Source organism: Gallus gallus, chromosome 2 (genome assembly GCF_016699485.2).
Source record: "Gallus gallus isolate bGalGal1 chromosome 2, bGalGal1.mat.broiler.GRCg7b, whole genome shotgun sequence".
Classification (NCBI taxonomy): Eukaryota; Metazoa; Chordata; class Aves; order Galliformes; family Phasianidae; genus Gallus; species Gallus gallus.
This window is the reverse complement of record NC_052533.1, coordinates 38595210-38611242: the sequence shown is the minus strand read 5'-3', so window position 1 is coordinate 38611242 and position 16033 is coordinate 38595210. Positions and strand designations below refer to the sequence as shown.

Sequence of the window (16033 nt, the reverse complement as noted above, 5' to 3'; positions counted from 1 at the left end):
AAAGGAATAATAGCACTTACATATGAATAAGAATTTTGACTACATTGCTCAATTTTCAGCTGTTCTTTTTTATCTGTCTCCAATACTTCTGTCTGGTATACAGTGGCACCCACTGGTTAATATAATTACCAGTAGGATTAAATATGCACTTCTGCTCTGGGTAAAAACAAAGTGAACGGGAACCACAGCGTTTATAACACATACAGAAAAGAAAAAAAGAAAAAGAAAAAAAGAAAAAGAAAAAAAAGCTATGTATCTGTTGACTTAGTAGTTATTATCTGAAATTATGTAGTAAAATATAACAAAGATGAAATGTCCTATACTTCGTATACATGTGTGGGCTTATGTTTGCACTTAAAAAGACACACAATTTGGAGTGCCTTAAAAATAAGTTTTGTGTCTGATATCTGTGCCTCTTCAAATTTTCACATATCACAGGATGTACTTCTTCAGTATGTGTTTGTTTTAATAGTGTCTTCTTCTTCTGTCACACCATTACGCCTTCCCTTTTACCAGACTCCTGTCTGCCTCCATTTCCATCTTTCACTTTGTTCTTTCCTGCTGTTGAGTCTTCAGATTTGCCTGTAAAGTCAAATAATAAATAGATCACAGAAAAAGAACATCAGATTTTTGGGGTTCTCGGCCCTGGAACACCAGTACTGGGGATAATTAAACAGGTTTCTCAGTTTGCATCTTCTCCACCTGTAGCCTAAACAAGTCTTGCCTCATTCCTCCTCTGCATGACCACACAGGCACCATCTATCTCCTTTGCAGATTTAGTTTCAGTTTCTCTGCTTCTGCAGCTTGAATGCACATATCCTTCAACTTGCAAACTTACAGGCCTGATTCTCCACCCTATCAGCAGGTGATTTCCTCTAAGGATTTCCTAAAAGGCATCATCAGCTGAGCTGATTTCTTCCTTCTTTATGGACCAAAGCAGATACTTTGCTAAATCTCTGCGTGTCATTCAAAGACTAATACTACCCAGAGCTCAATCTGAAGGAGCAGAGCTTCACATGGAAGCACATGTAACACTACATACTGATAACTGGCTAATCTCTAGGTGGCCATCCTTGTGCAGAAGAGTTAGACCAGGTGACTGCCTGTGGTCCTTTCCAACCTCAACCGTGTTGTGATTTTGTGATGCAGAAACAAATCCAGTAGAGGATTAGGGGAGCACGTGTTGTTGAAGGTTATAGAGAAGATCACAGAGAGAGTGGGCAAATACTTGAACAGGGGCTCAGAGAAATCATGAAATCTCAATCCTTTGAGATATTCAGAACATGGCTGGACAAAAGCCCCTGAGCAACCTAAACACCCAAATCAGGTCTAACTTTACTTTTGATCCTTTAGGCAAACTTTATGTTAGTTCACAGGAAACTTAAATTATCATACTGCTTTATGTAAAATTTGGCAAAGACTATGAGAGAGAAGATAATACTTTCCCCTTTTCACAGGTCTCAGTTCTTGCAGTGGTATTTAAAGCAGGGCATAACATAATACCCAATCTGTTGGCAAAAATTAGTGATTTTAATATATTTTGATATCTCTGTTATTTTGAACCGCATTGTGGAGTAAGGACTGGAACTGCTGAATGTGCTACATCACTGTGTGTGGTATGAAAAATATAAATTTATATTGACTTCTGTGTTACTTCACTAAAGCCTCCTGAAGATGTGACTGTAAGAATTTGAGTTATAGAATGTATTGTACAGCAGAAGTTTTGGCTACATGTTAATGTCACAGACATGAAAGATATGACATGAACACAAGTTTCTAAAGGAAATTTGGATTTTGTCTCACTAAAATGCTCTACCATTTCAGCTGATTCATTTCTTGTCTGGCTTACATCCACAGTTCAGTAATGCATGTGGAAAGAATAAGTTTCCTGCACAGGAACAAGAAGTTGATGAACAGGAATGTATATGCTGGTTCCACACATAAGCCTCAGCACAAAATTAAAGGTAGGATGGATTGAATCAGTTTTTGTTCAATAACCTACATTAACTGTAGATATTAACTATCTACAAACCAAAGAATATTAAGTCCTGAGAGTGTTTCTTGAGGATGTTCTGGAGACTAGAAGACATATTGAACTTGCAAGAACTAAGTGTGGGACACCTGGAGTATGCTAATTCATTAGAAGTGTGCTAACACATGCTGGCATCAACAGTAGGTTGTATAACTTGCACCACAACATGGGAAGCAGTGGCTGCAGTATGAAAAGACTACTGAATTATATGTACACCTGATTTAAAAGACTCTCTGAATGGCTTTCTGAAGAACTACCTAGAAGCAATTGGTACTTCAGCATGATGCTCTGCTTCCAAGTGCACAATGAGGTTTGTCTCTCAACTACTCTTCTAGCTGGTAACTATGAGGGCATGTGTGAATGAGTACATTAATATGTAAATAGTTATCTGCTATCAATAGTAACGCTTCAGTGTTCTAAGAAATATTGATTATAATCAGCTTCTTCATGACTCAGAGCCCTACCAGGGAAAATGCAATTGATAACACTTCTGCCCAAAATCAGAAATCTACTGTGGCAGAAAAGGGTCCTATTATTCCGATTTCTTTACTTTTGGTTTCTAGTTAAAAATAGATGGAAATAGATGAAGTAGCAAAGTTTTAAAATAAAACAGTTTGATATAGAGATTCAGTGACAATATTTATTCTATACAGTACTAATGGATAATTATAATCCATAGCAGCATCCAAAGTAAATCAGATCAAAGGCATATTGTCCTGCCTTGAAGATTTGCTAGTACAAGATATGTTAAAGAAAGAGCAAGAAGCCTGGCAGTATATTGCCAAGGAGTTGGTAGTCTGTGTAGAAGGGTGTGTTTCCAAAAGCTCTAACTGCTGTTTGACATGTATATCTGAAATTATTATGTGATGCTTAATATTTAATAGTATAATTCTATAATCTTATTACCACATATATATCTGACCTTTTTGAATTTATCTAAACTTGTTGCTGTAATGACATTCCACTTCAAGGAGTCTGAAAGCTAATTTTGCTTTGTGTGCAGATTTTTCTATTGCCACTTGAAAGTGCCACTAAATTTCTGTTTCAGTAAATGCTTTCTTGTTAGTGAATTGAAAGTATACAATTTATTATGGTGATTTTTTTTTCTTGTGCCCCCTCTTCTGTATAAGGCAAACACTGGAGAGTCTTTCAGTGTGTTTCTGCTAATTTTTATTTCAGCTAATTCTTCTGAACCCTTTTTTATAGGGCTAGTTAAGATTGTGCAGAGTATTCTAGGCAAGTCATTGATCAGTTAAATTACAGTCTATATATATATGTTTCTTCCATAGTCTGTTTATTTTTCCACCACCATTTCTTCATGAGTAATGGTCTTTTCTGATGTGTGCACAGCTTTGGTTGAGTCTTTTTCTCTAGAGTCAGTTTAGAACCCAGGAAAGAAAGCAGTTCCAGTGATTTCCTTTAAAGTGTGCTGAAGATATTTGCCAGCATCTGGTTTCATCTGCCATCGTATTTTCTATTCACTCAACTTGCTTAAGGCCTCCAAATTCTTTCACAGCTTCTCTGGTCTTGATCAACTTAAATAATTCTGGAATGTCAGTAAAACTCTTTCCAGATAGCTGATAAACAACAGATGCCCTAGAATGGAACCTAGTGGCACACCATGGATAACCTGATGCCATAGCAACCATTTTTCTCACTTTTTGTTTCTTACTACTTCACCATATTTTGATATGTGCAAAAACTTTGTTTTTTCCTTCTCCTCCTCCTCCTCCTTCTCCTCTTGCATTCCAGCTTAACTTAATTTCATTGCTCTGTATGAAGGATTTGAACAAAATACGTTTGTATTAGGATATAATACCACCATATTTAATGCAACAAATACAGCACACCACTGACATGGGTTACATTTGTATGACTGCATGTGTTAGCACTAACCTGTACTCTTTCCATGTGAATCCCACAGTATCTTCCCTTTCTTTTCCTATTATTTTCATAAGATCCTTATTCTCTTGCAAACTATCTATACTAATGTTAACAGCAGTCCTAAGTTATACTACGCAGGAGTTTGTTCGTGCTGGTTTGTAAGTGAGTCCAACACATTCAACCACATTCTTTAGCTAAGTTCTTAGTCCCAAATAAATCTGTTATCAGCTTCTGACTCTAGTCCTTCTGAAGGCCATATTGCCAGCTTTTCAGTGTTTGCTTCTGTAGCACAGATAAGGTAATGTCCAGTCTCTCTTGGCTACGGAGTCTAATCTGTCTGCAAGAGAACCTTATGTACTATATACCAACCAGTCTGTACTGACTTCAGTGCTGTTAGATTAGTCTATAGCACCAGATGGCCTTCTGTCTTCTTGGCACACTTACAAAATGGCCAGTCTTCCTGCACCTGGGATGGTGAGTGTTTGCACATGGAGGATGGTTGCTGCACTCAGAAGTCTTTTGCTTTCCACAAGATTTAGAACAGATTGAGTCCTGGATGCTTACTATGACCCAGTCTACCACTTTCAGATCAAAGAAGCATCTATGCTTACTGCAGTGAAGAATCTACCTTGATTTTTTCACCACATCTGGAAATGAGGCTGTAGAGCTTTCTCTTCTGGGAACACACTTCAATATATAGGAGTTCAGAATAAGATGAGATGTCAGGAATGTGCAGTAAGCAAAACAAGGAGTAGAAGTAAGAGTTTGTTGCAAGAAACTGGGGATTATTCACCTTTTCATGTTTCATCTGAGAGTCAATTATTAACTGAGCCAAATCTGCTAAAAAAGTTGACTCTCAAATGAGCATATCCATCCCCCTGGCGGATCCTGTCTGAGATGCAACTGCTGTGAAACTCCCATGCAACTCTAATTACAACACCTGTCTAGGAGAACAGTAGCACAATGCATTACATTGTCCCTTATGGCTGTCCAGTTACAGCAGCAGCTCTTTCATTTGCAGCTGTAAGCAGTTAGTACAAGCTACAGCAACTTTGAGCCTCTCTAGTTCACAGAGGAAAGTGGGTTTAACTCTGAAGAAGAGACTTACAATTGCATACAATGATGGCAGGCAGTAATGGTGTCACCCTGCACTTACAATATATATTTCTTTAGGCATAACTGCGTGCTTTTTTGCACATGGACATCCTAGAAAGCATGGACAAATTGGAAAGAGTCCAACAGAAGGCAACCAAGACAGTGAAGGGACTGCAGCACCTCTCCTATGAGGAGAGGCTGAGAGAGCTACAACTTTTCAGCCTGGAGCAGGGGAGGTTTAGGGGGAACAAAACACATGGCAGAGCAGTGCAAAGCAAATAGAGTCAGGCTCTTCAGTGGTGCCCAGTGTCAATACAAGAGACAATGGGCACAAACTGAAACACAGGAAGTTCACACTGAACATCAGGAAGTGTTTCTTTACTGTGTGGGTGGCTGGCACGGGATGCCCGAGAGGTTGTGGAGCCTTCTCCTTGGAGAGCTGCAAAACCCACCTAGACACGGGCCCAGGCAACCTATTCTGGATATCCTTGATTGAGCAGGGATTGGGGGAGATAGCCTCCAGAAGTCCCTTCCAATCTCAACCATTCTATGGTTCTGTGAATTTTGGACATTTTTCTCTATCCACAAAGCAAGGGAAAGATGATCTCTAGCAAGGAAGACAAATGGGCTAAAAAGGTGCAGATATAACTTGTGACAAGGAATTTGCAAAAATGTAGAAATCAGAGTGAAAACTTTGGTTTTCCCAGGAGGCAAGATCCTGAACTCTTGCACCTTGCCTTTTGAATGACCCTCACCTCAGCGATCCTCCTCTTTCCAAAATGACCTCACACTCGTTGTCTGGTCACCTTCTGTCGAACCAAAGTGAGAAAATAAGATGGCATTAGATCTATTAACACATTTGCTCAAGTGAAATAGAGAGATAAGGAGTCAAGGCCTTGTCATATTCTGTGCTGAGCTGATGCAACAGGCTCTGCTGGGGCCCTGAGATATGGAGAAGTACCTGGCTAGGAGCAGTTAAAACTTTGTTGTCTCTATTTTTTTGGCACTTCAGTCAATGAAGATCATTGTGCGGCTTCCATAGTAAATGACAAGACAAATTATTTGCAGTGATCTCCTCCCGTACAAGTGGTCAACACATATTTCATTATAGAGCCAACAACTAGTATATCGAAAATGAAGACCTGATACTTCATTAATTCACTTTCCTTCATGCTTTTTTTTCCCGCTCAGTTGCTCCTCTTTTTTTTCAATATGCAGACTAAAAAAAAAAAATAAAAAATCACATTAGAGGGAAAATCATATGCTTAGAAACATGCTCATCTCATATCTTACGTGAGGCAGTGGCAGATTTCTCAATTGAGTTGTCTGAGGTAACTCAAATGCTGTAAGAAGGAAATCACTTAATCCCAAGTACTGTCTAAGCAAATTCATTCATCATAATGCATGGAAATTTCAAACTGTCCATAGGGAATTAGAAACCTTAGTACAGCAATGTAGCTGTTTATTTACTCTTAAGGCTCTCTTTAAAACTGCAGTCTGCACTCAGCCAATTTCATCAGAATATTTTTTCCCTTATGGAAGATACTTAGCAAAGAGTTGTGTTTCTATGTTCTAAAGAGTGCACTGGGTTACTTTCCCTCTGGAGGGACAGAACTGCTGTAATAACTATTCTAACATTAATGCTTTATACTTCATTATTCCATGGTGATTTTCTTTAAATAGCGCTGGATTTTTTTGTTGGTTGGGTGGATGAGTGGATGTTGGGTTTTTTTTGTTGTTGTTTTTTTGTTTTGAATGTGTGGTAAATGCTAGGTTTTGTACAACATGGGAATTCTAATTGTGAAAAAGCAGTTGTTTGAAGCTTATTATTATGTAGCCACAGCTTTTGCTGTGTTCCTGAAGAACATACAAAAAAATTTTTGAGTACTCATAGGAGAATGGGATCTTCAAAAAATGACTAAAAAAGATAAAAAGACTATATATATATATAAAAGACTGCTTATCCAAAAATGAGACTCTGGGCTATACAGAAAAGTAATCCTAATTTTCTGGGTTCTGTGCTTGAATGTGGTCTAAACGAGTCTCTTTCTTCAACTGTGTGTAGAAGTACACACACATTACCTACATAAATTTCCAAACAACAACAACAAAATAGTAATAACATGAAATAAAGAAGAAAAAAAACACTTTACCAAAAAAATACCATTCTTTTAAAAAGATTATATTCAATTAGCACACTTCAACATATACTTATGTCAAGTCTGGAAAAAAATTTGCCTTCTCTGTAGAAAGCAAGCAAGAATATTAGTATTTACCAGAGATTTTGATAGTAAGAGGTAAGGATTGCTACATGAAACAGATATCCTCCACTACTACTACTAGGAAAATTTACTCCTGGCAACTGGAGACTTACATGCACACAAAATACAGAAACAAAGACTTAGAAAAGTTTATACAAAGAAGCTGTGAACTAAAGAATCAATTTATTCTTCTGTCAGTCAAACTCTTCCTAGAAAAGGCTCCTTTTGACTGACTAAAAGGAAAAGGGATCGCATTACCTTTGCTTTCAAATCCCTGTTGCTTAACTAAGCATAGCACTGAACTGTGTGGATGATTGTTTTCTAGTTGTAAGATTCTGGGAAGTGTGTACAATGGAAAACTGAATGTTAACTGGGTGAATGAGTAGATCCTGAGCAATAAAGCATCAGTGTATGACAGCTGAACACAACACTGAAGAGATATCATATCGCATGAGCTTCTCTAGACCGGAAGGCAATGTGGATTAGATGAAGGCAAACAGTCAATACTCTTTGCTTGTAGCCTCAAAGGGAAGTTGCTAGTAGAAGAATTTTCTGAAATACTCACCAGCTGCGTTATTGATTAATGCTAGGTATTCATCTCTTCAGGTGACATTCCAGTTTGCTTTGCTTGTTACTAAATAAAAATTGAATAAAAAGTTATTTTAGTCAAATCTAAGAAACTAAATATTTCTAAAACTAAATTGTGTTCTTATGGCCCAGATTTTCCTTTTTTTTTTTTTTTTTTTTTTTTTTTGAGCTCTATGGCCAGCCAAGGATCACCATCAGTAAGACAGTCCCTATTTAGATCAACTGGCAAACATAAAACCCATCTGTGTGTTGCTTAACAGGTGCCATTTTAGATCCATGGGGAGCAAAGCAAGCTTTGTACAGATGGAAGGTCATTCATTGGACCTTTGCTTGCAGCAGCATATTTATTCAGCCATTGCCTACCTACAGGCTCAAATTTGAAATAGCCAGTGAAAAATGTTTCTGGTGGAATATTTTCATAAGACGACAAGTAGAAGGAAGCTGAGGAAATTCCATTAAATAATATTGTTGGTTTACATTCGCTAACACTCCCATTTCATTCAAGAACTGCAAATTCTAGCAAATGTTCTGGGAAGTCACTTGCTGCTACCCAAAGGCTTTAATTATTAATAGAAATACTACTGAATTGCATACTCTCCATGGAAAGGAATGGAATTCCTTCTTTGACAGCACTTGTGTAAATTGGAATGGAAATAGCATCTCCTACCCAATATGCCAGGTAGTGAGGGACCCTTTTCTCCATGCAAGTCATCAGTACTATTTTTTTTCTTTCTTTACTGTGCTGGACAAAAATTACCATTTATATTGCTATTATGGTAAAGGTAAAAGTATTACAAAAGAAAATTACTTTTTTAAGCTCTGGCATAAAACAAAGGAGCCTAACTTTTGCCAGTTTTGTGTTATTTCAATGGACTCCAGTTAAGTTCTTGTACTTTCTCTCTTCTAACTTTGAACCTTGAGAGTCTGCAGAAACCAGGTTCTGCCACTCCCTGGGTACATGATACTCTGTAACTCACTACTTATTATAAGCATAACTAAAAACCCTAAAAATACTTTTAACATATTAAAAAAGAGAAGAGAAGAGAAGAGAAGAGAAGAGAAGAGAAGAGAAGAGAAGAGAAGAGAAGAGAAGAGAAGGGAAGGGAAGGGAAGGGAAGGGAAGGGAAGGGAAGGGAAGGGAAGGGAAGGGAAGGGAAGGGAAGGGAAGGGAAGGGAAGGGAAGGGAAGGGAAGGGAAGGGAAGGGAAGGGAAGGGAAGGGAAGGGAAGGGAAGGGAAGGGAAGGGAAGGGAAGGGAAGGGAAGGGAAGGGAAGGGAAGGGAAGGGAAGGGAAGGGAAGGGAAGGGAAGGGAAGGGAAGGGAAGGGAAGGGAAGGGAAGGGAAGGGAAGGGAAGGGAAGGGAAGGGAAGGGAAGGGAAGGGAAGGGAAGGGAAGGGAAGGGAAGGGAAGGGAAGGGAAGGGAAGGGAAGGGAAGGGAAGGGAAGGGAAGGGAAGGGAAGGGAAGGGAAGGGAAGGGAAGGGAAGGGAAGGGAAGGAAAGGAAAGGAAAGGAAAGGAAAGGAAAGGAAAGGAAAGGAAAGGAAAGGAAAGGAAAGGAAAGGAAAGGAAAGGAAAGGAAAGGAGAAGGTCAATTTCATGATTGCTTCCACATATGCAAAGGAAGAACTTCATACAACAGAAAAAAAGAAGAAAAAAAAAAAGGAAAGTGTTACGGGTAAAGTTTTAAAAGTGCTCAAGAAGGCACTGTTCTCATTATCCTGTGATGAGTATTCTGTACTAAAGTCTCTGAGCGGTCTAGTTACAGTTCTGCATGCACTGTGGTAGACTCTTAAAGTAGATTTGCAAACTTTGTCTGTGCTTTATTCCAGGGTATAAAAAAGAGGCCTTAATCAGAATTATAACTATTTATGCCGGAAGGAAAATAATGTGGATAGAGTTTCCTTATAGGCCAGCAAATCAGAGCACAATGTTGAAAATAAGGGACACATAAAGGCATGAACATTATGTTTTAGAAAACGAACTTCTAAGAGTTATCTACAGAGGAGTCTTCAGTGGATATGTTTCAGAAACTACCACACTGGATATGAACATTGTGAACATGAACTGAGACCATTTTACTTATGGCCTCCTCTATGACATTGTGGCCTGCCAAGAGTCATGCCTACCATACAGATATAAGATGGAGGTGACAATGCATTAAGAGATACTTTAAGGTCATTCTGGCTCTCTTATTATAAGGAAGAATACTACTTCAAATCAGTTTTAGGGAAGACATGAACTCAGGAGACTGCTGGTTGTCTTCACCTGACCATTGCAAAGTACTCTAAGAAAGATATGAGTACCAGAGAGTTTGGCCTCCAGACAGTTCTGCTTTTTTTGGTTGCCTCTCCAGCTAGGAGTCCTCAGATTTCCCTTGTGTCTCAGTGAAGAGTCCTGTATTCTTTTTTTTTTTTTTTTTTTTTTTTTTGCTGATGGACAGTCAGCTATATTCCATCCTGCATATACTGGAGGGAAGCCTTTCTCATGCCTCTCCTCGTGGCAGGTGTGAGAGAGCCCTAATTTGCTGAAGACTTCTCCTAACTGTCCTCAAGGCCCACTCTGACTCCTTTTCCTTTGGAGATCATAGAAGGCTTTCTCTGTATGCTCCATAGTATTTTATCTCTAACTTCACTTCTTGATTTATGTTGTGAATTCATTCATTTTCTTTGGGCTTGCTAAGTGCATCTAGTCTGTTCATGGTTCATTAAATTGTTTCTCAGCAGCTACCGCCAAACTCCAGTCAGAAGCCTCTGTTGAAGAAGTAGTATTTTTCTTGCTTGTGTTCTCTGCATACAGAAAGCAATCGTGTTTGTATAATTCATGCTTTAAGTTCATCCAATAAAAAAAGAGATTCTTCAATCTGTTTTTTTTTTATATCCTCCAAGTGTGAAAATGAGATTTATCAGTTATTAACTTGTTTATTTTTTTAAGGTATCTAGCTTTGTGTCACTGTTGATTTCAGTATTTGCAAACTGGCTTTGTCATTTTATTGATAGCACTTGAGTGAAGAACTCTCTGATAATATATGCAAACTCACAGCTCTCAACAAGCTTTACAGCTCCGTTAATGAGGGGATTAACAAGAGCACTGCAATGTATTTAACCTGCGGCACTAGCTCTGTTTCAATAAGACTTCAACAGCCTATTAAATGGAGTGGGGGCTCAATTAACCCAGACAAAGGCCACTCTACAGAACATGGCAGGGAGGACCACAGTTAGCATCTGCCTAAGCAGCTTGTTCCGAGCTGGAAATAAAGAGGGTGACATGTTCTCGCCCCGAGCTATGATATAACTGAAATGGTGATTCTAGTTCATCTGGGCTGACTGAATAAGTGACGGCATTGAAACCCACCACTATCTCGCCATATGACAGTTTGTAAAATCAGAGTGCACTCAACGGTCACCCCAGAGTCTCCTGCGTGATAAGGCGGAGGTATTGTCCGCAGGTTGGTGGGAGCTTGTGCTCGAGCAAGGCTGCAGTGTTGCATGGTGTCAAGTTTGGATGCTTGGGGAACGTCAGTAGATCTTTCAGGGAATGTTAAGTTTCAGCAGACTCTTGCCGGAGAGGGTTCGGACATAGAGGTGTTATTGGCCTTTGTGTAATTTGATATTTCATCAGAGGTTAGTATATAAACAGAAAAATGACATGTTAGCAGGATGGGAGAAAAATATAATTGGAAAAAAAAATGCACATTATACAATATATATCTACATTTCTTGCTAAATTGTTGCTGTAATTTCACGAGTCTGTTTTAAAAGGTGCTACTTGTGCTTATGGTTAGACTTGGGCTGAAAATACTTTACTGGGTAAAGATCATTTTTCCCCCTTGCTTAGGGGATAAGAAAAAATGCTTTTACTATACTGGAGCAAAAATGAGCTAATTTATGAATACGGGGCATTATTGTATTTGGTAAGTCTAGATTTAGGCTTCTCAATAGATATTGTTGCAAACCACAGGTCTTTATCAAGGAGTGATCACTGATGAAGGAAGGTACAGATACTATTTAAGTATCATTATGATGAGCTGATGTAAGAATCTAGAGGTGATAACGCAATTATTTGCAAAAGAGTTGAAAATAATAGAAAATAGTGGTGGTTGGTTTTTTTTTGTTTTTTTTTCCACTGGAAGAAGCAGAAAATAGAAATATCTAGCTAACCACTGATCAGTTCCAAATATGCAACTAATTTGTAATTGTCTGCTTCAGACTACACTAGAGATGCAATAGCCAGATAGAGGACCATTATTTGTTCATTCATTAAATGTTAAGTCTTTCAGGAAACATGTTTATATATACATATATACATACATACACATGCACATGCATATATATATACATACATACATACATATATATATATATTATATATATATATATATTTCCATGTAATGATCCTATACCACACTGTACCATAACTCAGATCAAAAGAATGTGACAGGGTTTTTTGTGGTTTTGTTGTAGTGTTGGGTTTTTTTTTCCCACTTACTCCTTTCATTGAGGAATGCTCCGTGTTCCTTAGAAAAGAGTATGCTTGTGAACATGCATAAAGCAGCAGGCCTTCTTGTAGCTTTTCCCATAACCTGGTGATAAGGGCTAATGAGAATTGTTGTGTTATTAGCAGAATCAGATGAGAAGTTTCAAAATAATTTGGCATAATTGTACAGACTTTGGCTAGCATAAACTAAGTATTAAGTCCATGGCTAAACTGAGGATAAATGTATATAGACTTATGTATTTCTAGTTGGAACATTCCAAAATGTATCTGTTTCTCAAAGATAACAAGCACATGGATTTATCTACCTTGTATATAATGATAAACACACATACTGTCTTTTCCATGGCTGTTTATCCTAGTGCTCTATATATTTGATTATATGTGAGACTCAAACACAAAGAAACGTAAGAATCCTTCCCTCTTCTGCAGATCACTTCTAATTTTGACTCTCCTGAAGTCTCAGGTTTCGAGTCATCTAAAGCAGAAAACATCTTCATTTCTAATGCAGGAAAAAAAAAATGACAACTTTTTGTATCCCCTCCAGAGATAATTAAGAAACACAAAAGAGCAGAGACCCAATTACTTTTGCTTTGAGGTCAACTTTAAGTACTCTTGATTATCATAGTAAAGACGTGTTGCTAATTTAATACTTTTATATAGAGGGTAATTTTCTTTCCCTGGGTCTGTATGTTATTTTGATTTGAGTATAAAATGGATGAATTACCATAGCAATGTATCAATTTCCAGCAGAGGAAAAAAAAAGGGAAGTTATTAAACAAATACTGTTTTTCTATTGGGTCACATTTGCTTTACCTTTTTAAGTCCAATCTGAGGTTGATAGCACAGTATTCCTTCAAAGCACTTCTAACTAAAATTACCTGATCAAGAGAATATGTGCATTATTAAAAGTTATAAATCTGTCCTTTAGAAAAATAAAAGGAAAAATAAAATGGGAACAACAAATTATGTTGTCACATAATGAGGAAACACATTCTGTCTTCAGCAAGCGTGTTACATAGTTTCTGCAGGCTTGTACCTATCCTACTACTTTTTATTTGGATTCCTTGAGGTTTTGAGACAAAGAGGTGCCTGTTGTGCTGGGAATGGCACAAGCATATAGAAATAAGAATGAGATGATGGTGTCAGTGATGATCTAATCCAGCATGGCAGTTTTTATCTCATTTTTCTATCCTATGTATTCCATCTCCAATAGTGACAACAGCAGATACTCTCTGGGAACAGCGTGCAAATCTGGCTACTCTCTGTGATCTGTTTCCTTTGTACTTTTTCAGCATTTAACAATTGCTGGATGAGGGATGTTAGAGAGAACATCCCTACCTATTTATTTTAGTGTCTGCTTATGACCTGTTGTCAATGATTTTGTCCAGTCCTCTTTGAATATGTTAATGCCTTCTGTCTACTGAACATCCAGTGGCAGTAGATTTCAGAAGTTCATTACTGTTGTTTAAAAACAGAAAAAAGTACTTAAAAAATCCTTTTTTAGGTGGGATTTTCTGAAACTCACCTTGTCCATTGTTACCATAAGCTCCATTCAGTCCTCACCCATCTGCTGTCCATCTTGAGAAGTGTCTGCTCGTTCAGTATCTCACAAAGAATCAGCTCATTCTACCTAATTATTTTATTTCCTATTCTTCATATTTTCTCTAACTTTGCTATGTCTCTTTTAGGTATGGGGCTGGAAATGCAAACAGTACTTAAAGAAGGACAACAGCTACAGCAATGTCTAGCCAATTATGTGCACCCTTTTCTACTCTTTCTTGTTTTGGAAACCATAGCCATTTAATAATAGCCATAATTCAATCATAAGAAGACAATAAAGCATTAGGCAAAGGGATATCAAAGAAAAATATGCTTGACACATATTGCTCTTGCTCCTCTTCAAAACCATTTTTTGTTGTTAAGGAAAACGTATGCACTCTTTAAGCAACTCATAGATCTTTGCTCCCTGTCAGTGTCACATTAGACATATTGGCTTTCAGCCAGGCCAAGCTAGCTGGAAGTCAAATAGCATCTCTAACATATTTACACAGTTTTTTTTTTCTTTTTTTCTTTTATTGAGAAATGACTTCCGATGAATTAAGGTGCATGACAATGAAGATGTATAGTACTTTTTTTCAGCTTAATACATAGCTTTCAGAAGACAAAAATCAGTGTTGTATTGGAAGTGGATGTGTGAACAGAAAATGGATGAGTTTATGACAAATAGTTATATTTCAGAATTTCAATAATATAGAAACTGAATTAAGTATAGATCACTGGAATATCCATTACCTAATCAACCAGATTCACTGGTAGGGAAAACTAGAAACAATGTTTTGCTTAAACTCCTATTAGAGTCAGAGATCAGAAACACACTGGAATGTGGACACTCAAATGAGAAAAGAAAGAGGGTAAAAGGGAAATGGAGGATGGTTGTTGCAGACAAGAATGTAAAATGCAGTAATTGATAATATACCTCCCAGCCAATTTATACCCATGATCAAGCATTATATGTTGCGGACAACACAAGCATTCCCTTATTTCTGGCCTTTCAGGTGAGAATTGTTTCCTACAAACGACCATCAGACCTGGTGAGAGGTTAGATTGTGCAGCTTTTGCTTGTCACAATGAACAGTGGGTTCAGGAAGAGACCAGGAAGTCTTCAAGCAAAGAAAATGAGTATCTTTCTGGGATACTTGGACAGCTGCCAGCTCACACATTAAGCTCTATTTTCCAAACCAATTGTTCTGTTGTTTCAAGTGCAAATAGACCTCATCCTCTGCCTGGACTTCTTGCTTTTAACAAAATGAAATTGCCAGCCTGAGCATGTGAGGTTTTTTCCCTATAACCTACTGATATATCAGCATTTACCAAGTTAATAATGAAGAAAGGGAAACATGACAGGTGAACATTGCAGAAATACATAGATACTTAAGCACTGCTTTATCATGTTTTCTGTGCTTTTTTAAAAATTATTATTAAACACTGTAGTTTACAGTGAACATACTAGCTATTAAATATTAGCTAGTAATTATAGCACTGCAATTTGATTCAAAGTTGAATATGTCCTGAAAAATATTTCCAACAGATGCAAAAGATGTTATTAGGCATGTGCCAGTAAAGCCTGTCTTACAGGTACTTTTCAAACGCTGTAAATTACTTTATTATTGTCAAAAAGATGTGCTTGTGTGAAAGTGTGTAAATGATCTTGAATCTCTCTGCCAAATAAGAAATACAGAAATTGCTTTTCTAGATCTCAAACCTGCAGTTAGAACACAACAGTGGGCAACACTAAGGCTGTCCTTACTCTCAAATCATGAACAAGGCTTAGCAGCTCTTTAAGATTTTTGTAATTAGTTATGATATAGGTGGATTTTCTTTATATCCATCTAATACATTTCAGTCTTTTACTGAAATTTTTTGTGGATTCTTGCTTCCCTATCTTCTTGCAGCAAAGTTCTACAGTCTATGCAGTCCTTGTGGGGGGGGGGAAATAAACTACAATTTTATTTAATGTCTTCATATATAAATGAATGTATTTTCCTTGTTGACTAGAACTTTCCTTTACTATACATTTTTTTTAATATTCTTACACTTTTACCTTTTCCTGGTTTCTTCTGTCACAAGGACCTGAATGTCAAGTAGATAATTCTGTGTAGTGCTGAACACTGTCTGTCTGCAG

General features: G+C 37.6%; 1 long non-coding RNA gene across 9 annotated transcripts in view; it reads left to right on the top strand.

The window, feature by feature from the left end:
- The window catches only part of LOC101749416, a 130836-nt gene that overhangs the window by 47863 nt on the left and 66940 nt on the right, over positions 1 to 16033 (top strand). For 2 of the 9 annotated variants that reach the window (XR_005857797.2, XR_005857798.2), the window contains one exon: positions 1858 to 1964. The exons of the other annotated variants lie outside the window; for them this stretch is intronic. This is a non-coding gene — a long non-coding RNA (uncharacterized LOC101749416). The remainder of the gene's footprint in view (positions 1 to 1857; positions 1965 to 16033) is intronic. 9 annotated transcript variants of the gene reach the window in all.